The 26128-nt window shown below is 39.2% G+C and overlaps 1 long non-coding RNA gene across 1 annotated transcript; it reads left to right on the top strand.

Moving 5' to 3' along the window:
- Positions 1-675: 675 nt before the first annotated feature.
- LOC106591026 (uncharacterized) lies at positions 676-6108 on the top strand. Its single transcript, XR_014391400.1, has 2 exons — positions 676-1196; positions 4831-6108. It is a non-coding gene; the product is annotated as an uncharacterized LOC106591026 (long non-coding RNA).
- The last annotated feature ends 20020 nt before the right edge of the window (positions 6109-26128 follow it).

Genomic DNA, 26128 nt, shown 5'->3' with positions numbered 1-26128 from the left:
AAACTATATCTTAGCCGCAAATTGCATACAACCATTGATATTACTAAGTTTGACATATTATTTTACTACACTGATTCCACAATTGAACGTGAGTATGTCATAAATCTCTTTATTTTATTAGGAAAATCTTTTATCCACAAATCAAAATTTATGAAGAAAAAGCCCCTTTTCTTAATTTTTTTATCTGATTTGGAACAGTACGTAGAATCTTTAAAACGTATACAAAACAATATGTCAAAAAAATGTATTCGATATATGTCTGTATTTGATTTGATATAATATATATATTTTTTTTTCTCTAATTTCTTTGGATTCCCTCTGGCTGTTATGTTATGTTATGTTTATGTTTTGCATGTTACTGTTATTTACAACAAGTTAAATAAAGATCTGTGCAAACTAAAAAACTACAAAAAAAAATAATAATAGTTAGCGAATACATTACTGTAAACTAAAAAAAATAATAAAAATTAAATAATAATAAAATAAAAATAAATATGAATATGAAACTGCCTTAAATACAATGATAGTATGTTTTAAATTCTCACTTAAAATATGCAGTGCTCTATTTGAACGTCTCAATATAATATTATTATTTCATGAAAGGAATGAAAAATAAATTTGTGTGCAAAAAAAAAAACAATCTTAACTGCGTCTCCCTCCAGTCAGCAGACGGCGATGTGCGTCTTTCAGGCGATGCTGCAGCGTGACGTATAATCTAGTGGACGGAACGGATCAACAACAGCGAGTCAGCCACCTTGGTAGCCAACAGCCGAAACATTTAGACTGTTTCTGTGCATATTTGCCTCTGTGTTTTAAATATACTTCTGACATCTAGTTAATTGCCCCCATTTAAATGTTATAGGTACATTGTTAGTCAACTAGCTGGCTTGATAAGTTAGCCTAGCACTAAACTAGTCGCTCATGCTAACTAGCTAGCTAACATCCCCGACCATGAGCTCACTGATGTATTCCTCGCCTACTAAAGAAGGATAGGTCTGCTGGACGGAGAAAGAAGCTCTGTGGCTGAACATTGTCATGAAAGAGGAGAAGGAAGACGCGTTCAGAGTGAAGGAGGAGGAGGATGTTACTGTAAAAGAAGAGGAGGAAGAGAAAGAAGAGGATGCAGTTTTTGGAGTGAAGAAAGGGAGAGATAACGGTCATATTGACAGAGGAGTCAGGAGATCTGATTACCATCAGTAAGTACTGTCTTAAAAACGGGCTCTAACTCTCCAAAGGTTTTGAACGAACGTGTTGTTTTAAAGCAGCATGCTACTGAAATTCTATACTTGAAAATGTTGTTCTGTACTATAGGAATTCATGTTATAATATAATGTTAAAGCTACATTTTAAAATGACAGCCATGGTATATCAGGCCGTATACCACGGGTATGTCATGTATTTTTACTGTTCTAATTATGTTGGTAACATGTTTATAATAGCAATAAGAGACCTCAGGGGTTTGTGATAGATGGCCAATATACCACGGCTAAGTTCTGTATCCGGGCACTCTGTGTTGAGTCGTGCTTAAGAACAGTCTTTAACCGTGCTATATTGGCCCTATACCACACTTCCTCTGGCCTTATTACTTAACTGTAACATGTGTATACCATCAGAGTCCCCCCACCACAAAATCACAACTTAATTGTCTCACAGAATCGCAAACATGTTATAAATGAAATTTTTGACGTGTGTCCATTGTAGGCCTTGCGTAGAGTGTGTATACCCACAAAAAGCAGATTTCTAAATAATGTTGGAGAAATACATAAAATAAGTGTCACGTCCTGACCATAGTAACTGGTTATTTTCTATGGTAGAGTAGGTCAGGGTGTGACAGGCGGTGTTTTGTGTTTTTCTATTTCTATGTGTTAGTTCTAGGTTTTCTATTTCTATGTTTTTTTGGGGGGTTGATCTCCAATTGGAGGCAGCTGGTCCTCGTTGCCTCTGATTGGAGATCATATTTAAGTAGGGGTTTTTCTTCCTGGGTTTTTGTGGGCAGTTGCATTCTGTTTAGTCTCTGTACCTGACAGAACTGTAAGTTGATAATTTCCTTTTGTTATTTTGTCATTAGTGTTTTGACTAAATAAATATAATAATGAACACTCAACACGCTGCGTTTTGGTCCCCTCTATACGACGCCCGTTACAATAAGAAGCATTATTGAAATGAAATGGACACGTGTTATGGGGAGACTGAACATATTAGCAAAAGGACAAGTGTTTTGGGGAGACTGAAAATATTAGCAAAAGGACAAGTGTTTTGGGGAGACTGAACATAATAGCAAAAGGACAGTTTGTAAGTCTTCAAAATAACAATTTTGAAGGAAAGGTGTGGCTAAACAAAAAAATATAATTTAGAGAGATAGTAATGTCCATTATTACTTTAGAGATGAAGTGGGACACCAACAAAACGTTATTAACAATGGATCAACTGCAGCCTATAACACTGACTGGAATAGTAATATATATTATTATAGAGCTCTGATCAGCCTATAAACATGATCTATTATTATAGAGCTCTGATCAGCCTATAAACATGACATTATCTATTATTATAGAGCTCTGATCAGCCTATAACATGACATTATCTATTATTATAGAGCTCTGATCAGCCTATAAACATGACATTATCTATTATTATAGAGCTCTGTTCAGCCTATAAACATGACATTATCTATTATTATAGAGCTCTGATCAGCCTATAAACATGACATTATCTATTATTATAGAGCTCTGATCAGCCTATAAACATGATCTATTATTATAGAGCTCTGCTCAGCCTATAAACATGACATTATCTATTATTATAGAGCTCTGATCAGCCTATAAACATGACATTATCTATTATTATAGAGCTCTGATCAGCCTATAAACATGACATTATCTATTATTATAGAGCTCTGTTCAGCCTATAAACATGACATTATCTATTATTATAGAGCTCTGATCAGCCTATAAACATGACATTATCTATTATTATAGAGCTCTGATCAGCCTATAAACATGACATTATCTATTATTATAGAGCTCTGTTCAGCCTATAAACATGACATTATCTATTATTATAGAGCTCTGATCAGCCTATAAACATGACATTATCTATTATTATAGAGCTCTGTTCAGCCTATAAACATGACATTATCTATTATTATAGAGCTCTGTTCAGCCTATAAACATGACATGATCTATTATTATAGAGCTCTGCTCAGCCTATAAACATGACATTATCTATTATTATAGAGCTCTGATCAGCCTATAAACATGACATTATCTATTATTATAGAGCTCTGCTCAGCCTATAAACATGACATTATCTATTATTATAGAGCTCTGCTCAGCCTATAAACATGACATTATCTATTATTAAAGAGCTCTGATCAGCCTATAACATGACATTATCTATTATTAAAGAGCTCTGATCAGCCTATAACATGACATTATCTATTATTATAGAGCTCTGATCAGCCTATAAACATGATCTATTATTATAGAGCTCTGATCAGCCTATAAACATGACATTATCTATTATTATAGAGCTCTGATCAGCCTATAAACATGACATTATCTATTATTATAGAGCTCTGCTCAGCCTATAAACATGACATTATCTATTATTATAGAGCTCTGCTCAGCCTATAAACATGACATTATCTATTATTATAGAGCTCTGATCAGCCTATACACATGACATTATCTATTATTATAGAGCTCTGATCAGCCTATAAACATGACATTATCTATTATTATAGAGCTCTGTTCAGCCTATAAACATGACATTATCTATTATTATAGAGCTCTGCTCAGCCTATAAACATGACATTATCTATTATTATAGAGCTCTGTTCAGCCTATACACATGACATTATCTATTATTATAGAGTTCTGATCAGCCTATAAACATGACATTATCTATTATTATAGAGCTCTGTTCAGCCTATAAACATGACATTATCTATTATTATAGAGCTCTGCTCAGCCTATAAACATGACATTATCTATTATTATAGAGCTCTGCTCAGCCTATAAACATGACATTATCTATTATTATAGAGCTCTGCTCAGCCTATAAACATGACATTATCTATTATTATAGAGCTCTGATCAGCCTATAAACATGACATTATGTATTATTATAGAGCTCTGATCAGCCTATAAACATGACATTATCTATTATTATAGAGCTCTGATCAGCCTATAAACATGACATTATCTATTATTATAGAGCTCTGATCAGCCTATAAACATGACATTATCTATTATTATAGAGCTCTGATCAGCCTATAAACATGATCTATTATTATAGAGCTCTGATCAGCCTATAAACATTACATTATCTATTATTATAGAGCTCTGATCAGCCTATAAACATGACATTATCTATTATTATAGAGCTCTGATCAGCCTATAAACATGATCTATTATTATAGAGCTCTGATCAGCCTATAAACATTACATTATCTATTATTATAGAGCTCTGTTCAGCCTATAAACATGACATTATCTATTATTATAGAGCTCTGCTCAGCCTATAAACATGACATTATCTATTATTATAGAGCTCTGATCAGCCTATAAACATGACATTATGTATTATTATACAGCTCTGATCAGCCTATAAACATGACATTCCCTGAGAGATTAGATTTGGAGCTCTTCATCATTTGTTTTTAAATCTCACCGTCACCAAGTTTATTATTAATGATGTAATGTTGTGAAAACTGACCTCAGGGTATTGAGGGATCTAGTCTAGATTAAACCTCATAGGAAGACATTTTTATTTAATGCAGGTTTCATTCAGGTCTCTCTGTTTAACTAGATACTCTGTCTTTTGCAGGAGAGAGACCAGACTCTGACAGCAGGAAGAGTTCCTCAGGGGAAACAGACCCAGAGACACCTAACCAACACCACTGCTCCCACTGTGGAAAGAGTTTTAGGTGGTTAGGGAGCCTGAAAATGCATGAGAGAACACATACAGGAGAAAAGCCCTACCACTGTTCCCACTGTGGAAAGAATTTTACTCAGTTAGGAGCCCTGGTTGGGCATGAGAGAACACACACGGGAGAGAAGCCTTATCACTGTTCCCACTGTGGAAAGAGTTTTAGGTGGTTATGGGTCCTGAAAAAGCATGAGAGAATACACACAGGAGAAAAGCCTTTCCAATGTTCCCAGTGTGAAAAGAGTTTTAGGTGGTCGGGGAGCTTGAAAAAGCATACGAGAAAACACACAGGAGAAAAGCCTTTCCAACATACTAATACACAGGAGGAGAAGACATACCACTGTTCTCATTGTGAAAAGACATTTTCCCAGTCAGAGGACCTGAAATCACACGAGAGAATAGAGAGGCTGTGTTCTGACTTGTGTTTCTGACTGAGAATTTGTCCACGGCCAGGATTCATATGGCCAGGGTGTCCGCTATGGACGCCTGGAAAAAATCAGCAGTGGACATTTCTGAACGTTTATCCAACAGACCTGTACATCCATGAATGGATCTCTATAATGTGTAACTATTTCTGATGTATGTGTTGTGATGTATTGTTTAATAGATGTACTATGTTAGGTATATTTATCTGTGGTTTAATTTCAACAGATTTTACTGATGCTATTAGATTGCTGTGTGGGGGGAGTTTTATATATACAGTGCCTTCAGAAAGTATTCACACCCCTTGACTTGTCCCACATTTCGTTGTGTTACAGCCTAAATTTAAAACATATTTTTATTTATTTTTATTTCACCTTTATTTAACCAGGTAGGCCAGTTGAGAACAAGTTCTCATTTGCAACTGCGACCTGGCCAAGATAAAGCATAGCAATTCGACACATACAACAACACAGAGTTACACATGGAGTAAAACAAACATACAATCAATTATACAGTAGAAAAATCTATATACAGCATGTGTAAATGAGGTAGGATAAGAGAGGTTAGGCAATAAATAGGCCATGGTGGCGAAGTAATTACAATATAGCAATTAAACACTGGAATGGTAGGATGTGCAGAAGATGAATGTGCAAGTAGAGATACTGGGGTTAAATGGATTCAATACCCCATAATGTCAAAGTGGAATTATGTTTTTGGAAATGTTTACACATTTAATTAAAAGCCTAAATAAGTTCAGGAGTAAAGATTTTGCTTAACAAGTCACATAAGTTGCATGGACTCACTGTGTGCAATAATAGTGTTTAACATGATATTTGAATGAATACCTCATCTCTGTTCCCCACACATACAATTATCTGTATTGTCTCTCAGTTGAGCAGTGAATTTCAAACACAGATTCAACCACAAAGACCAGGGAGGTTTTCCAACGCCTCGCAAAGAAGGGCATGTATTGGTGGATGGGTAAAAAAAAGCAGACATTGAATATCCCTTTGAGCATGGTGAAGTTATTAATTACACTTTAGATGGTGTATCAATATACCCAGTCACTAACTCAGTTGCTGGAGAGGAAGGAAACCGCTCAGGGATTTCACCATGAGGCCAATGGTGACTTTAGTGTTTAGTGTTTAATGATTGTGATATGAGAAAACTGCGGATGGATCAACAACATTGTAGTTACTCCACAATACTAACCTAAATGACAGAGTGAAAAGAAGGAAGCATTCCCAGTCAGAGGACCTGAAATCACATGAGAGAATAGAGAGGCTGTTGGCACTAAAGTAATACTACAAAAGAATGTGGCAAAGAAACAAACTTTATATCCTGAATACAAAGCGTTATGTTTGGGGAGGGTTTGGAGGGTTTGGCTGGCCGGGACGTCCTTGTCCCATTGTGCTCTAGCGACTCCTTGTGGTGGTCAGCATGCACGCTGACTTCGGTCGCCAGCTGGACAGTGTTTCCTCCGACACATTGGTGTGGCTGTCTTCCGGGTTAAACGAGCAGTGTGTCAAGATGTGCAGTGCGGCTTGGCAGGGTCGTGTTTCAGAGGACACATGGCTCGACCTTCGCCTCTCCCCGGAGTCCGTAGGGGAGTTGCAATTGGATATCATGAAATTGGTGAGAAAAAGGTGTAAAAGTACAAAAAAATATATATATATATATATATATATACACTCGTACTGAAATTAGATTTTTCGATGATCTGGCAGATGTGAAAACCATGTAAACACCTGCAAGACTTCGGTTAGAAGTGAATCACCTGCCTGGACATCCTAAGAAGCACACAGAGACCTGCATTTTGAAGTGGGTTTAATAATACTTGTGAAAACTGACTTCAGGTGATTGAGGGATCTAGTCGAGATTAAACATCATAGGAAGTTTTATCATGTTTCATTCAGGTCTCTGTTTAATTAATTATATAATCTGTTTGTCTTTGACAGGAGAGAGACCAGACTCTCCTTCTGACAGCAGGAAGAGTTCTTCAGAGGAACCAGACCCTGAGATGTCCAAACCAGCAGGACAACATGACTGCTCCCAGTGTGGAAAGAGTTTTACTCAGTAAGGGAGCCTGAGAACACATAAGAGAATACACACTGGAGAGAAGCCTTACCACTGCTCCTTGTGCGGAAAGAGTTTTAGGTGGTTAGGGAGCGTGGAAAGGCATGAGAGAACACACACAGGAGAAAAGCCTTTCCAATGTTCCCATTGTGGAAAGAGTTGCACCCAGTTAGGGAGCCTGAAGGAGCATGAGAGAATACACACAGGAGAAAAGCCTTACCACTGCTCCCACAGTGGAAAGAGATTTACCCGGTTAAGGTACCTGAAAGAGCATGAAAGAATACATACACATACACAGGAGGAGAAGACATACCACTGCTCTCATTGTGGAAAGACATTTTCCCAGTCAGAGGACCTGAAATCACATGAGAGAATAGAGAGGCTGTGTTCTGACTTATGTTTTTGATTGAGAAATTGTGTTTTTGTTCATTCTACATTAAATAATATTGTATGAATGAAATCATACTGAAAAATAGGTCTACATGTTTTTTCCAGCTCAAGACATGATCATGTCGAAAATCGGATTAAAAGAGTAAAAAAAAATGTTTTGATTATGAACTTAAGATTGATTGAATGCAAGTGTAAACCCCTAAATGTTGTTCACTATATCATTGGGATATTTCAAACATGTTAATTATTAAATAGATTGATATTAGTATTTCTTCATTCAGATTGTCATTGTAAATGCGTATTGGTTCTCAATTGACATATCTGATTAAATAAATGTGAAATAAAGTAAATGCCATATTATTTTTGGGAAGTCTATTTGGTTCTATGTTGGGACTATAAGAATATTTTGAAGATAAATACACAAGGCAGAGTACGAGAGAGACAGAGGACGAGAGGTCAGTACAGTACTAACAACCAATGGAAATAGTGTTTTTTCCTGTAATAGGGAGTTATTGATCAGTGGTTCAGCAACATGGGAGGATGTAGATGTACACTACCGTTCAACAGTTTGGGGTCACTTAGAAATAACCTTGTTTTTAAAAGAAAGCCATTTTTTGTCCATTAAAATAACATCAAATTGATCTGAAATACAGTGTAGACATTGTTAATGTTGTAAATGACTATTGTAGCTGGAAACAGATGATTATTAATGGAATATCTACATAGGCGTACAGAGGCCCATTATCAGCAACCATCACTCCTGTGTTCCTATGGCACGTTGTGTTAGTTAATCCAAGTTTATCATTTTAAAAGGCTAATTGATCATTAGAAAACCCTTTTACAATTATGTTAGCACAGCTGAAAACTGTTGTTATGATTAAAGAAGCAATAAAACTGGTCTTCTTTAGACTAGTTGAGTATCTGGAGCATCAATGTAACCTCTCAAATTCATAGACAGGTGTCGCGTCTTTTTTACCCAAAAGTAGTTTTTTACCCGGAGACTGTAGTGCTACTTTCTCAAAATGAACATAAATGCTGTAGGGGGAGGGTTCTGGTGTTTTACCAGGAGACTGGGGCCGATCCCCATTTAGGAATGTATGTCTTGCTTACTCACACTCTGCATGTGTTGATACCTGGCTGAAAACCCTCACAGTTGTTGGCCAACAGATTTTGTCATGGAGTTTTCATTCAATAGGGTTTAGAGTACATTTCATCTTAAGCCATTCTTTTAAATACGGTAATACCTTTAATTAGAATGTTGTACCTTTAAATACCTTTTAATTCTCATTTTGTTGACGGACTCAATAGAATACACGGAGTCAGAAACTAGGGATCAATTCAAGAAAGTCATCATTCGTCTCTGTTTCAACACCAACTGGTAGATTTAAAAATACTCTGATCTTGTAGATTATTTAGGTACATTTTTGGGTTAGGAAAGTATGTATGAATCATAAAAACAATAGTCCTATAAATCTACCCTAATTCTTACTAATCATGGAAGTTTGATGACAACGGCCCAATCCTACATTTACATAAGTGTTCAGACCCTTAACTCAGTACTTTGTTGAAACACCTTTGGCAGCGATTACAGCCTTGAGTCTTCTTGGGTATGACACTAGAAGCTTGGCACACCTGTATTTGGGTAGTTTCTTCCATTCTTCTCTGCAGATCCTCTCAAGCTCTGTCAGGTTGGATGGGGAGCATCGCTGCACAACTATTTTCAGGTCTCTCCAGAGATGTTTGATCGGGTTCAAGTCCGGGCTCTGGCTGGACCACTCAAGGACAACAGTGCAATAATATGTAACAACTTCACAACAAATACACACATCTAAAGTAAAGGAATGGAATTAAGAATATATACATATTTGGACGAGCAACGTCAGAGTGGCATAGACTAAAATACAGTAGAATAGTATAGAATACAGTATATACATATGAGATGAGTAATACATAGACAGATACAGTAGAATAGGATAGAATACAGTATATACATATGAGATGAGTAATACATAGACAGATACAGTAGAATAGGATAGAACCTAGTCTGTTCATTATATACATCTACATGATGTATTGTTACACCATGTAGGAGCAGTATAGACCTAGTCTGTTCATTATATACATCTACATGATGTATTGTTACACCATGTAGGAGCAGTATAGACCTAGTCTGTTCATTATATACATCTACATGATGTATTGTTACACCATGTAGGAGCAGTATAGACCTAGTCTGTTCATTATATACATCTACATGATGAATTGTTACACCATGTAGGAGCAGTATAGACCTAGTCTGTTCATTATATACATCTACATGATGTATTGTTACACCAACACAAAAAAAGGAAATTATATTATTTTATACTAATACAATTGCTCAGAGAAAGAGATTTAGTTTAAAATGTAATTCTCAAAAGGTAGGGGTCTGAATTATTGCCACCCATGTTTTCAATACTCCAGCACCCTCCCCTTGGGAGGATAACAACACTGAAATGTTTAATGAGATTAGAGAACACATTGGGTGGGATCTTAGACCCTTCCTCCATACAGAATCTCTCCATGTCCTTGATTTATTTTGTCTGCGCTTGTGGACTGCCCTGTTCAATTCAAACCACAGGTTTTCAATGGAGTTCAAGTCCAAAGACTGAGATGGCCATTGAAAATGTTGATTTTGTGCTCAATTAACCATTTCTTCTTGGATGTTGATGTGTCTTGCTGGAAGATCCACTTATGGCCAAGTTTCAGCCTCCTAGCAGAGAGGTAACCAGGTTTTGGGATAAAATATCCTGGTAGTGGGTAAAGTTAATTTATTTATTTCATACAGTAATTTTTGCTCATCATTATCAAGGGTACCAATAACTAGGTGCTTATTTTGATATCTAGTTATTTGACTGAATTAGAAATACAGATGTGGAGTAGATGTAGAGTTTGCTTTAAATTCTCATAAAAAATCTGAACTAATCAAACACTTGTTGCTCTTTGTACGTGTTGATATAATATTCATATTTAATGGAGAGGAAAAAAACGTTTCCCTAAACTGCTTTATAATATTATAATTCAATGAAGAATAAAAATAGTTTTCCCTCCTCAACTGCGTTTCCTCCCTCCAGACAGCAGATGGCGATATGTGTCTTTCAGGCGATGTTTCTAGTGTGACGTATAATCTAGTGGACGGAACTCTTCTTCAACAACTGCAGCCACCTCGGTAGCTCGCTAGCCGACAAAGTCTGAACATTCAAGCTGTTTGGACAATTTCGTGGTTTAATTGCCACTGTGATTTAAACATACTTATGTGGAAACAACTAACTACCGCATTTAATGTAATATTTACGTTGTAAGTCAACTAGCTGGCTGGTTAAGTTAGCACTAGTCTAGTCGCTAATGCTAACTAGCTATTATCTCTAGCTAACATCTCCGACCATGAGTTCACTAAGCTACTCTCCTCCTGTTAAAGAAGCGGTCTGCTGGACGGAGAAAGAAGCTCTGGTGAAAGAGGAGGAGGAGGAGGAAGAGGAGGCTGTTACAATACAAAAACAAGTAGAGGGTGAGGCTGTTACCGTGAAAGAAGAAGAAGAGAAAGACGTTTCAGTGAAAGAAGAGGAGGAAGATGCAGTTTTTGGAGTGGAGGATGAAGTGAAAGAAGATGAAGACGTTTTTGGAATGAAAGATGAAGAGGGGGAGATTACTGTCACATTAGAGGAGGACGAAGAAGAGAAGACTGGAGAACTGATTAACACCAGTAAATACAGTGAGTACTATCATATAAAACAGGGACATTGATCTGATTAACACCAGTAAATACAGTGAGTACTATCTAATAAAACAGGGACATTGATCTGATTAACACCAGTAAATACAGTGAGTACTATCTAATAAAACAGGGACATTGATCTGATTAACACCAGTAAATACAGTGAGTACTATCTAATAAAACAGGGACATTGATCTGATTAACACCAGTAAATACAGTGAGTACTATCTAATAAAACAGGGACATTGATCTTTTATTTTATTTATTTTTTATTTCACCTTTATTTAACCAGGTAGGCAAGTTGAGAACAAGTCCTTTAATTAACCAGGTATGCTAGTTGAGTAGAAGTCCTTTATTTAACCCGGTAGGCTAGTTGAGAACAAGTCCTTTATTAAACCAGGTAGGCTAGTTGAGAACAAGTCCTTTAATTAACCAGGTTGGCTAGTTGAGAACAAGTCCTTTAATTTAACCAGGTAGGCAAGTTGAGAACAAGTTCTCATTTACAATTGCGACCTGGCCAAGATAAAGCAAAGCAGTTCGACAACATACAACAACACAGAGTTACACATGGAGTAAAACAAACATACTGTAGAAAAAGAAGTCTAAATACAATGTGAGCAAATGAGGTGAGATAAGGGAGGTAAGGCAAAAAATGCCATGGTGGTGAAGTAAATACAATATAGCAAGTAAAACACTGGAATGGTAGATTTGTAGTGGAAGAAAGTGCAAAGTAGAAATAGAAATAATGGGGTGCAAAGGAGCAAAATAAATAAATTAATACAGTAGGGGAAGCGGTAGTTGTTTGGGCTAAATTATAGATGGGCTATGTACAGGTGCAGTGATCTGTGAGCTGCTCTGACAGCTGGTGCTTAACCTGTTGGGGATAGGGGGCAGTATTTGCACGGCCGGATAAAAAACGTACCCGATTTAATCTGGTTACTACTCCTGCCTAGTAACTAGAATATGCATATAATTGTTTGATTTGGATAGGAAACACCCTAAAGTTTCTAAAACTGTTTGAATGGTGTCTGTGAGTATAACAGAACTCATTTGGCAGGCCAAAACCTGAGAAGATTCTGTACAGGAAGTACCCTGTCTGATCATTTCTTGGCCTTCTTGATCATCTCTATCCAAAACAGGGGATCTCTGCTGTTACGTGACACTTCCTACGGCTCCCATAGGCACTCAGAAGGCGGCAAAAAGCTGAATGGTGGCTTTGCAGGCCCTGGCTGTAAAACATTAGCGCATTTTGATAGTGGTCGATCAGAGAACAGAGACTGGAGGCGCGTGCACGAGGCGACCCCATGTTTTTATTATTTCGTCTTTGAACGAAAACAACGACTCCCGGTCGGAATATTATCGCTTTTTTACGAGAAAAATAGCATAAAAATTGATTTTAAACAGCGGTTGACATGCTTCGAAGTACGGTAATGGAATATTTAGAATTTTTTTGTCACGAAACGCGTCGGGCGTGTAACCCTTCGTCACCCTTGGATAGTGTCTTGAACGCACGAACAAAACGCCGCTATTTGGATATAACTATGGATTATTTTGAACCAAACCAACATTTGTTATTGAAGTAGAAGTCCTGGTAGTGCATTCTGACGAAGAACAGCAAAGGTAATCACATTTTTCTAATAGTAAATCTGAGTTTGGTGAGGGCCAAACTTGGTGGGTGTCAAAATAGCTAGTCCGTGGCGGCGAGCTATCTACTCAGAATATTGCAAAATGTGCTTTCACCGAAAAGCTATTTTAAAATCGGACATATCGAGTGCATAAAGGAGTTTTGTATCTATAATTCTTAAAATAATTGTTATGTTTTTTGTGAACGTTTATCGTGAGTAATTTAGTAAATTCACCGGAAGTTTGCGGTGGGTATGCTAGTTCTGAACGTCACATGCTAATGTAAAAAGCTGGTTTTTGATATAAATATGAACTTGATTGAACAAAACATGCATGTATTGTATAACATCATGTCCTAGGAGTGTCACCTGATGAAGATCATCAAAGGTTAGTGCTGCATTTAGCTGTGGTTTGGGTTTATGTGACATTATATGCTAGCTTGAAAAATGGGTGTCTAATTATTTCTGGCTGGGTACTCTGCTGACATAATCTAATGTTTTGCTTTCGTTGTAAAGCCTTTTTGAAATCGGACAGTGTGGTTAGATTAACGAGAGTCTTGTCTTTAAATTGGTGTAAAATAGTCATATGTTTGAGAAATTGAAGTAATAGCATTTCTAAGGTATTTGAATAACGCGCCACGGGATTCCACTGGCTGTTGAGTAGGTGGGACGATTTCGTCCCACATACCCTAGAGAGGTTAACGGGATTGGTTGGACAACAACCAGTGAGATAGCACGGCGCGAAATTCCCCCCCATGAATTCTCAAAATTTTCATTCAAGTATTATACGGCATTTTAAAGATACTCTACTCGTTAATCCAACCACATTGTCCGATTTCAAAAAGGCTTTACGGTGAAAGCAAAACATTAGATTATTGTAGGATAGCACCTTAGCAACAAAAAAAAGCCATTTTCCAAGCACGGATAGCCATCACAAAACCAGATATACAGCTAAAATTAAGCACTAACCTTTGACAATCTTCATCAGATGACACTCCTAGGACATCATGTTACACAATACATGCATTTTTTGTTCGATCAAGTTCATATTTATATCCAAAAACCCAATTTTTACATTTGCGCATGACGTTCAGAAAATGTTTTCTCCCCATAACTATCGGTGAATGGGCACATTAATTTACAGAAGAACTCATAAACGTTGACAAAATGTATAACAATTTTGTGGGGGTGCTTTGCTGCAGGAGGGACTGGTGCACTTCACAAAATAGATGGCATCATGAGGGAGGAAAATCATGTGGATATATTGAAGCAACATCTCAAGACATCAGTCAGGAAGTTAAATCTTGGTCGAAAATGATTCATCCAGATGGACAATGACCCCAAGCATACTTCCAAAGTTGAGGCAAAATGGCTTAAGGACAACAAAGTCAAGGTATTGGAGTGACCATCACAAAGTCCTGACCTCAACCCTATAGAAAATTTGTGGGCAGAACTGAAAAAGTGTGTGCGAGCTATAAGGCCTACATTCTGACTCAGTTACACCAGCTCTGTCAGGAGGAATGGGCCAAAATTCACCCAACTTATTGTGGGAAGCTTGTGGAAGGCTACCCAAAACGTTTGACCCAAGTTAAACAATTTAAAGGCAATGCTACCAAATACTAATTGAATGTATTTCCTACTTCTCACCCACTGGGAATGTGATGAAAGAAATAAAACCTGAAATAAATAATTCTCTACTATTATTCTGACATTACACATTCTTAAAATAAAGTGGTGAACCTAACTGAGCTAAGACAGGGAATATTTACTAGGATTAAATGTCAGGAATTGTGAAAGATGTAGTTTAAATGTATTTGGCTAAGGTTTATGAAAACTTCCGACTTCAAATGTATATTGCAATATATTTCAATCTCTTTTTCCATTTTTAAATTAAATATTACTTCTGGCAACCCGCCTCACCCAATGTGATACGGATCTGCTATTTTTTTAGACCTTATAGCTAGAACCTCCATCAGAAGCTAGCCATCAGAAGCTAACCAGCTAATTAGCTACTAGCTATTTAGTCCTTGTTAGCCACTGCTAGCGGACCATTACACCGGATAATCGCAGCTAGCTAGCTGCTACCGAGTGGCCCAGCCCATCTCCCGGCCTGCTCAGTGGACTCTATGATCACTCGGCTACACAGCTGATGCCTCCTGGACTCTTCACTAACACAACTAGAAGCCACTACATCACCGGATTCCTGCCGTAAGCTCTGGACCTTTGCACCGGAGTGGCTATAGTGGCTAACACCCTTGTCCCGAAGCTATCACCAGTTAGCCTTGAGCCAGGTGCATCTCCCGGCTAGCAAACAAAATTACTCCAGCTACAATACCTCTTTTGCCAATTGGCCTGGACCCTTTGTTGACATGGAGCCCCGACGATCCATCACGACTGGTCTGCCAACGTAATTCCGTCCGATGTGCCCTCAACTGGCCTTTGCCAGACGTCGGTGTCCCGAAGCTAGCACCAGTTAGCCTCAAGCCAGGCGCGTCTCCCGGCTAGCATAGTAACGACTACCTAACGGCTTCCCTGGTTCATATATTGCTGTTCACTGGACCCTATGATCACTTGGCTACATAGCTGATCCCTGCTGGACTGTTCATTAATCACGGTACTCTGTTTTGTTTATCTGTCGGCCCCAGCCTCGAACTCAGGCCCTGTGTGTAGTTAACTGACCCTCTCTGCCCATTCATCGACACTTTACCTGTTGTTGTTGTCTTAGCTGATTAACTGTTGTCTTACCCGTTGTTGTCTTAGCTAGCTATCCCAATCAACACCTGTGATTGCTTTATGCCTTGCTTTGTCTCTCTAATGTCAATATGCCTTGTATACTGTTGTTTAGGGTAGTTATCATTGTTTTATTTTACTGCGGAGCCCCTAGTCCCTCTCAACATGCCTCAGAGAGCTCTTTTGTCCGACCTCCCACACATGCGGTGACCTCACCTAGCGTAACTGGTGCCTCCAGAGATGCAACCTCTCTTATCATCACTCAACGCCTAGGTTTACCTCCACTGTACCCGCACCCTACCATACCCCTGTCTGTACATTATGCCTTGAATCTATCCTACCACGCCCAGAATTCTGCTCCTTTTATTCTCTGTTCACAACGCATTAGACGACCAGTTCAGATAGCCTTTAGCCGTACCCTCATCCTACTCCTCTGTTCCTCGGGTGATGAAGAGGTTAACCCAGGCCCTGTGTGCCCCCAGGCGCTCTCATTTGTTGACTTCTGTAACCGTAGAAGCCTTGTTTTCATGCATGTTAACATAAGAAGCCTCCTCCCTAAGTTTGTTTTACTCACTGCTTTAGCACACTCCACCAACCTTGATGTCTTTGCCGTGTCTGAATCCTGGCTTTGGAAGGCCACCAAAAATTCTGAAATTTCCATTTCCCAGCTACAACATTTTCCGTCAAGATAGAACTGCCAAAGGGGGAGGAGTTGCAATCTACTGCAGAGATGGCCTGCAGAGTTCTATCATACTTTCCAGGTCTATGCCCAAACAGTTCGAGCTTCTAATTAAAAAAATTAGCTCCCAGCTGTACCCAGCTGTACCCTGGACACCATATGTGAATTGATTGCCCCCCATCTATCTTCAGCATTCGTTCTGTTAGGTGACCTAAACTGGCATATCCTTAACACCCCTGGCCATCCTACAATCCAAGCTAGATGCCCTCAATCTCACACAGATAATCAAAGAACCTACCAGGTACAACCCTAAATCCATAAACATGGGCACCCTCATAGATATTATCCTGACCAACTTGCCCTCCAAATACACCTCTGCTGTTTTCAGTCAGGATCTCAGTGATCAATGCCTCATTGCCTGCATCCGTTATGGGTCCGTGGTCAAACGACCACCCCTCATCACTGTCAAACGCTCCCTAAAACACTTCTGCAAGCAGGCCTTCCTAATCAACCTGGCCCTGGTCTCCTGGAAGGATATTGACCTCATCCCGTCAGTAGAGGATGCCTGCTTGTTCTTTAATTATAATTTCCTCACCACCTTAAATAAGCATGCCCCTTTCAAAAAATGTAGAACTAAGAACAGATATAGCCCTTGGTTCACTCCAGACCTGACTGCCACTCGACCAGCACAAAAACATCCTGTGCCGTACTGCACTAACAGCTCCCCACCCCCCGCAGCTACTTCCCCAAGCCTCCCCAGCTTCTCCTTCACCCAAATTCAGATAGCTGATGTTCTGAAAGAGTTGCAAAACTTGGACCCGTACAAATCAGCTGGGCTTGATAATCTGGACCCTCTCTTTCTAAAATTATCCGCCGCCATTGTGGCAACCCCTATTACTAGTCTTTTCAACCTCTCTTTCGTATCGTCCGAGATTCATAAAGATTGGAACGCTTCCGCGGTCATCCCCCTCTTCAAAGGGGGTGACACTCTAGACCCAAACTGTTACTGACCTATATCCATCCTGCCCTGCCTTTCTAAAGTCTTCGAAAGTCAAGTTAACCTCTTACATCTAGACGTTCCGCTAGCGGAACACCTGCTCCAATATCCAATGATGGGCGTGGCGCGAAATACAAATTCCTCTAAAATCCGAAAACTTCCATTTTTCAAACATATGACTATTTTACACCTTTTTAAAGACAAGACTCTCGTTAATCTAACCACACTGTCCGATTTCAAAAAGGCTTTACAGCGAAAGCAAAACATTAGATTATGTCAGCAGAGTACCCAGCCAGAAATAATCAGACACCCATTTTTCAAGCTAGCATATAATGTCACAAAAACCCAGAAGACAGCTAAATGCAGCACTAACCTTTGATGATCTTCATCAGATGACACACCTAGGACATTATGTTATACAATACATGCATGTTTTGTTCAATCAAGTTCATATTTATATCAAAAACCAGCTTTTTACATTAGCATGTGACGTTCAGAACTAGCAAACTAGCAAACTTCCGGGGAATTTACTAACAATTTACTAAATTACTCACAATAAACGTTCACAAAAAGCATTACAATTATTTTAAGAATTATAGATACAGAACTCCTCTATGCACTCGATATGTCCGATTTTAAAATAGCTTTTTGGTGAAAGCACATTTTGCAATATTCTAAGTACATAGCCCGGCCATCACAGGGCTAGCTATTTAGACACCCGGCAAGTTTAGCCTTCACCAAAATCAGATTTACTATAATAAAAATGGTCTTACCTTTCCTGTTCTTCGTCAGAATGCACTCCCAGGACTTCTACTTCAATAACAAATGTTGGTTTGGTCCCAAATAATCCATCGTTATGTCCAACAGCGGCGTTTTGTTGGTGCGTTCTAGACACTATCCGAATGGTAAATCAGGGTCCCGCGCATGGCGCATTTCGTGACAAAAAAATTCTAAATATTCCATTACCGTACTTCGAAGCATGTCAACCGCTGTTTAAAATCAATTTTTATGCAATTTATCTCATAGAAAAGCGATAATATTCCGACCGGGAATCTGCGTGACTGTAAACGGAGGGAAAAACAGAAAGGCGGGGGCGGCCAGTGCTCGAGCCTAAGCCCTTTGTCCTCTGATAGACCACTTAGCAAAAGCGCTCGTGTGTTTCAGCCAGGGCTTTGAATTACGTCATTCAGCTTTTTGCCGCCTTCTGAGAGACCATGTGAGCCGTAGGAAGTGTCACGTTAGAGCAGAGATCATTTGTAATGGATAGAGATGGCAAACAAGTTCAAGAAATGGTCAGACAGGGTACTTCCTGTACAGAATCTTCTCACGTTTTGGCCTGCCAAATGAGTTCTGTTATACTCACAGACACCATTCAAACAGTTTTAGAAACTTTGGAGTGTTTTCTATCCAAAGCTAATAATTATACGCATATTCTAGTTTCTGGGCAGGACTAATAATCAGATTAAATCGGGTACGTTTTTTATCCAGCCGTGAAAATACTGTCCCCTAGCCATAAGAGGTTAACAAACAGATCACTGACCATTTTGAATCCCATCGTACCTTCTCCGCTGTGCAATCCAGTTTCCGAGCTAGTCACAGGTGCACCTCAGCCACGCTCAAGGTACTAAATGATATCATAACCGCCATCGATAAAAGACAGTACTGTGCAGCCGTCTTCATCAACCTGGCCAAGGCTTTCGACTCTGTCAATCACCGTATTCTTATCGGCAGACTCAATAGCCTTGGTTTCTCAAATGACTGACTCCCCTGGTTCACCAGCTACTTCTCAGACAGAGTTCAGTGTGTCAAATCGGAGGGCCTGTTGTCCGGACCTCTGGCAGTCTCTATGGGAGTACCACAGGGTTCAATTCTCGGACCGACTCTTTTCTCTGTATATACCAATGATGTTGCTCTTGCTGCGGGTGATTCTTTGATCAACCTCTACGCGGAAGACACCATTCTGTTTACATCTGGCCCATTCTGTTTACACTGTGTTTGCAAACCTCCAAACGAGCTTCAATGCCATACAACACTCCTTCCATGGCCTCCAACTGCTCTTAAACGCTAGTAGAACTAAATGTATGCTCTTCAACCGATCGCTGCCTGCACCCGCCCATCCAGCATCACTACTCTGGACGTTTCTGACTTAGAATATGTGGACAACTATAAATACCTAGGTGTCTTGCTAGACTGTAAACTCTCCTTCCAGGCTAATATTAAGCATTTCCAATCCAAAATGTAATCTAGAATCGGCTTCCTATTTCGCAACAAAGCCTCTTTCACTCACGCTGCCAAACATACCCTCGTAAAACTGACTATCCTACCGATCCTTGACTTTGGCGATGTCATTTTCAAAATAGCCTCCAACACTCTACTCAGCAAACTGGATGCAGTCTATCACAGTGCCATCCGTTTTGTCACCAAAGCCCCATATACCACCCACCACTGGGACCTGTATGCTCTCGTCACCTGGCCCTCGCTACATATTCGTCGCCAAACCCACTGGCTCCAGGTCATCTATAAGTCTTTGCTAGGCCGCCTTAACTCAGCTCACTGGTCACCATAGCAACACCCACCCATAGCACGCGCTCCAGCAGGTATATCTCACTGGTCATCCCCAAAGCCAACACCTACTTTGGACACATTTCTTTCCAGTTCTCTGCTGCCAATCACTGGAACGAATTGCAAAAATTTCTGAAGTTGGAGACTTATATCTCCCTCACTAACTTTAAGCATCAGCTATCTGAGCAGCTTACCGATCGCTGCAGCTGTACACAGCCCATCTGTAAATAGCCCATCCAACTGCCTACCTCATCCCCATGTTTTTATTTACTTTCTCTGCTCTTTTGCACACCAGTATTTCTACTTGCACATCATCATCTGCACATCCATCACTTCAGTGTTAAATTGTAATTACTTCGCTACTATGGCCTATTTATTGCTTTTCCTCCGTAGTCCAGATTTTTCTATTGTGTTATTGACTGTTCGTTTGTTTATCCCATGTGTAACTCTGTTGTGTTTTTGTCGCACTGCTTTGCTTTATCTTGGCCAGGTCGCAGTTGTAAATGAGAACTTGTTCTCGACTGGCCTACCTGGTTAAATAAAGGTGAAATAAAAAATAAAATCTTAACTTTATTGACAACACCCAAATGGATACTGTCATTAACACGGTTCTTCAATAATTACACACAATTCATAATACTGTAGCAAATATTATATTAAACAGGACATTCAAATGAGCCTTACAATTATAATCCAAAGTAGTGTGAAATGTACTCATAAGCAACCTGGAAATGGATGTTACTCCCCTGAGTCTCCCCCATTCACATTCAGAATACATTGTGAAAAACTAAAATCTTTGCTCACCATTTTTGCTCCTGGCAGATATACTACATCCATAACTATCGGTTTCTTCATTAGCAGGGAGGAGTTTCTGCAATCAAATTGCCCTCGTGCTGCAATTTTAGCAAACACAGAAAGGGGCCTATATTGGAGACCAATTAGTCGTCTGGCACACTGCTTAGAGTTTCAACAACATGAATAACTTATTTCTAGCCTACAATCATCGATGTCACTACTAATGTGAAAAGAAGACAAAATATGACTATTCCTACTCATTTTAAGACAATTGTCAAATAATTTTAACATTCATTACAGACGTCAATTGTTGTCCAACATCATGGCTACGCTGTTGGCATCACCTTTTACAGTGGATTTCTGCTGTTGTGGGCCTTTAACCATCTGTCTGACTTTGTTGTTCACACAGGAGAGAGACGTGACTATCGTGGATCCTCTGGGGAGCCTCAACAACCTCGTGATGCTGAAGAGGCAGAGAAGAGTCTCTCCAGATCAGAACACCTCAATAAACACCTGCAAAGACCCACAGGGAAGAGAACTCACTGCTGCTCTGATTGTGGGAAGAGATTCACCTCATCAGGCATTAAAATTCATCAGAGAACACACACAGGAGAGAAACCTTACAGCTGTGATCAATGTGGGAAGAGTTTTACTTCATCTGGCTCTCTGAATCTACACCAGAGAACACACACAGGAGAGAAACCTTATAGCTGTGGTCAATGTGGGAAGAGTTTTGGTCATTCTGGACAGCTGACAGTGCACCAGAGAACACACACACAGGAGAGAAACCTTACAGCTGTGATCAATGTGGGATGAGTTATACTACATCTGGCTCTCTGAATCTACACCAGAGAACACACACAGGAGAGAAATCTTATATCTGTGATCAATGTGGGAAGAGTTTTGGTCGATCTTGCCATCTGACTCAACACCAGAGAATACACACAGGAGAGAAACCTTACAGCTGTGATCAGTGTGGGAATAGTTTTACTACATCTGGCTCTCTGACTTTACACCGGAGAATACACACAGGAGAGAAACCTTATAGCTGTAATCAATGTGGGAAGAGTTTTACTACATCTAGCCAGCTGACTTTACACCAGAGAATACACACAGGAGAGAAACCTTATAGCTGTGGTCAATGTGGGAAGAGTTTTGGTCAATCGAGCCAGCTGACATTACACCAGAGAACACACACAGGAGAGAAACCTTATAGTTGTGGTCAATGTGGGAAGAGTTTTTGTCAATCTGGCAATCTGACAGTGCACCAGAGAACACACACAGGGGAGTAATCTTATAGCTGTGATCAATGTGGGAAGAGTTTTGGTCAATCTAGCCAGCTGACATTACACCAGAGAACACACTGTATTGTATATATACAATAAATGTATTGGAGATGAGTTTTGTTTGGGCTCGTTCCAAGGGGACGAGAGTTCTAGAAGCTCGTGAGTTTTAGGATTCTATAGAAAGAGAAAGGATAAAAAAGTATAATTGTATATTATTATTTAGAAATACGTGTAGCCAGTAGACACCATGTTTATATTGTAGAAGGTGAAGCTTTGTAGATGATTACGTGAAATGGAAGTTGTAGAGATACTCTGAATGATTGGCTATGAAAAGCCAACTGACATTTACTCCTGAGGTGCTGACCTGTTGCACCCTCGACAACCACTGTGATTATTATTATTTGACCCTGCTGGTCATCTATGAACATTTGAACATCTTGGCCATGTTCAGTTATAATCTCCATCCGGCACAGCCAGAAGAGGACTGGCCACCCCTCATAGCCTGGTTTCTTCCTTGGTTTTGGCCTTTCTAGGGAGTTTTTCCTAGCCACCGTGCTTCTACGCCTGCATTGCTTGCTGTTTGGGGTTTTAGGCTGGGTTTCTGTACAGCACTTTGAGATATCAGCTGATGTAAGAAGGGCTTTATATAGACCTACTGTAGGACCCATAACAACAACATAGACCTACTGTAGGACCCATAACATCACCTAACAACAACATAGACCTACTGTAGGACCCATAACTTCACCTAACAACAACATAGACCTACTGTAGGACCCATAACTTCACCTAACAACAACATAGACCTACTGTAGGACCCATAACATCACCTAACAACAACATAGACCTACTGTAGGACCCATAACATCACCTAACAACAACATAGACCTACTGTAGGACCCATAACTTCACCTAACAACAACATAGACCTACTGTAGGACCCATAACTTCACCTAACAATAACATAGACCTACTGTAGGACCCATAACTTCACCTAATAACATAAACCTACTGTAGGACCCATAACTTCACCTAACAACAACATAGACCTACTGTAGGACCCATAACTTCACCTAACAACAACATAGACCTAGGACTATATATTAAATATCTCAGGTGAAACATGGAAACTAAAATGTCTTTGTCATGACATTTCATAACCTGATCACCAGATCATTTTGTGAATAATCCCACTAGGCTACTCTGTAATGTGTTGTCATTCTAAATGTCCTGAATAAAGGAAAATAGCTCTGTGTGTTGTACAGTAGCCTATCCATCAAGGAACAGTTCTCTACACATTATGAGGTAAGTATCTCTGTGTCAAACAGACTAACGAGACCCTACTGGAAATCAAGCAGACAATAACACATTATAAACATCAATTTGTTAGGGATGTTGGATCCAACATGGAGCACGGAATAACTGTCTTTACCAGAGTAATGAATGAAGAAGCACTTTGGTTGTTGTTGCATGCCGTGTGTCCCGTGTGGCTCAGATGGTAGAGCATGGTGTTTGCAACGCCAGGGTTGTGGGTTCGCTTCCCACGGGGGACCAGTACGGAAGAAAAAAAAAATGTATGAAATGTATGCATTCACTACTGTAAGTCGCTCTGGATAAGAGCGTCTGCTAAATGACTAAAATGTAAATGCGATGTTTGTCATGTGACTGTCATTCAGAAAATGATTTCCTGTATCAGCTGATGATAGTTTAACATGTGACTGTAACTAAACAGCTACAGTATTAAGTATTATGTGTAATTATTGAAGAACCGCGTTAATGACAGTATCCATTTGGGTGTTGTCAATAAAGTTACGTTGTTTTCATTTATTATTATATCACTTTTCAACGGGAAAAGTTTTTTACAAAATCACTGGAGGACGTCATGGACAATTCATACAGTACAAAAACATATTCAAGTGTAGAATGCCCTTTTAAAAATCACACATTAGTTCAACAACTGCAGAGTTTGTGTCCCTGTTTTATTAGATAGTACTCACTGTATTTACTGGTGTTAATCAGATCAATGTCCCTGTTTTATAAGATAGTACTCACTGTATTTACTGGTGTTAATCAGATCAATGTCCCTGTTTTATTAGATAGTGCTCACTGTATTTACTGGTGTTAATCAGATCAATGTCCCTGTTTTATTAGATAGTACTCACTGTATTTACTGGTGTTAACCAGATCAATGTCCCTGTTTTATTAGATAGTACTCACTGTATTTACTGGTGTTAATCAGTTCTCCAGTCTTCTCTTCTTCGTCCTCCTCTAATGTGACAGTCATCTCCCCCTCTTCATCCTCCACTCCAAAGACTGCATCTTCCTACTCTTCTTTAACTGTAACATCCTCCTCCTCTTTCACTCTGAACGCGTCTTCCTCTTCTTTAACTGAAACGTCTTTCTCTTCTTCTTTCACGGTAACAGCTTCACCCTGTACTTGTCTTTGTAGTGTGACATCCTCCTCTTCCTCTTTCACGACAACGTTCAGCCACAGTCCTTCTTTCTCCGTCCAGCAGACCTCATCTTTAGCAGGAGAAGAGTAGCTTAGTGAACTCATGGTCGGGGATAACAGCTAGTTAGCATTAGCGACTAGACTAGTGCTAACTTAACCAGCCAGCTAGTTGACTTACAGCGTAAATATTACATTAAATGGGGTAGCTAGTTGTTTCCACATAAGTATGTTTAAATCATAGTAGCAAATAAACCACGAAATTGTCTAAAGAACTTGAATGTTCCGACTTTGTTGGCTAGCGAGCTACCGAGGTGGCTGCAGTTGTTGAAGAAGCGTTCCGTCCACTAGATTATACGTCACACTAGAAACATCGCCTGAAAGACACATATCGCCATCTGCTGTCTGGAGGGAGGAAACGCAGTTGAGGAGGGAAAACTATTTTTATTCTTCATTGAATTATAATATTATAAAGCAGTTTAGGGAAACGTTTTTTTCCTCTCCATTAAATATTAATATTATATCAACACGTACAAAGAGCAACAAGTGTTGTTTGATTAGTTCATTTTTTTTATGAGAATTTAAAACAAACTACATCTACTCCACATCTGTATTTCTGATTCAGTCAAATAACTAGATATCAAAATAAGCACCTAGTTATTGGTACCCTTGATAATGATGAGCAAAAATTACTGTATGAAATAAATAAATAAACTTTACCCACTACCAGGATATTTTAGCCCAAAACCTGGTTACCTCTCTGCTAGGAGGCTGAAACTTGGCCATAAGTGGATCTTCCAGCAAGACACATCAATATCCAAGAAGAAATGGTTAATTGGGCACAAAAATCAACATTTTTAATGGCCATCTCAGTCTTCGGACTTGAACTCCATTGAAAACCTGTGGTTTGAATTGAACAGGGCAGTCCATAAGACAGACTAAATAAAACAAGGACCTGGAGAGATTCTGTATGGAGGATTGGTCTAAGATCCCACCCAATGTGTTCTCTAATCTCATTAAACATTTCAGTGTCGTTATCCTCCCAAGGGGAGGGTGCTGGAGTATTGAAAACATGGGTGGCAATAATTCAGACCCCAACCTTTTGAGAATTACATTTTAAACTAAATCTCTTTCTCCGAGCAATTGTATTTGTATAAAATAATATAATTTCCTTTTTTTGTGTTGGTGTAACAATACATCATGTAGATGTATATAATGAACAGACTAGGTCTATACTGCTCCTACATGGTGTAACAATACATCATGTAGATGTATATAATGAACAGACTAGGTCTATACTGCTCCTACATGGTGTAACAATACATCATGTAGATGTATATAATGAACAGACTAGGTCTATACTGCTCCTACATGGTGTAACAATACATCATGTAGATGTATATAATGAACAGACTAGGTCTATACTGCTCCTA

Source organism: Salmo salar, unplaced genomic scaffold (assembly GCF_965601325.2).
Source record: "Salmo salar unplaced genomic scaffold, fSalSal1 ptg000424l, whole genome shotgun sequence".
Taxonomy (NCBI): domain Eukaryota; kingdom Metazoa; phylum Chordata; class Actinopteri; order Salmoniformes; family Salmonidae; genus Salmo; species Salmo salar.
This window is presented reverse-complemented; position numbering and strand designations above follow the sequence as displayed.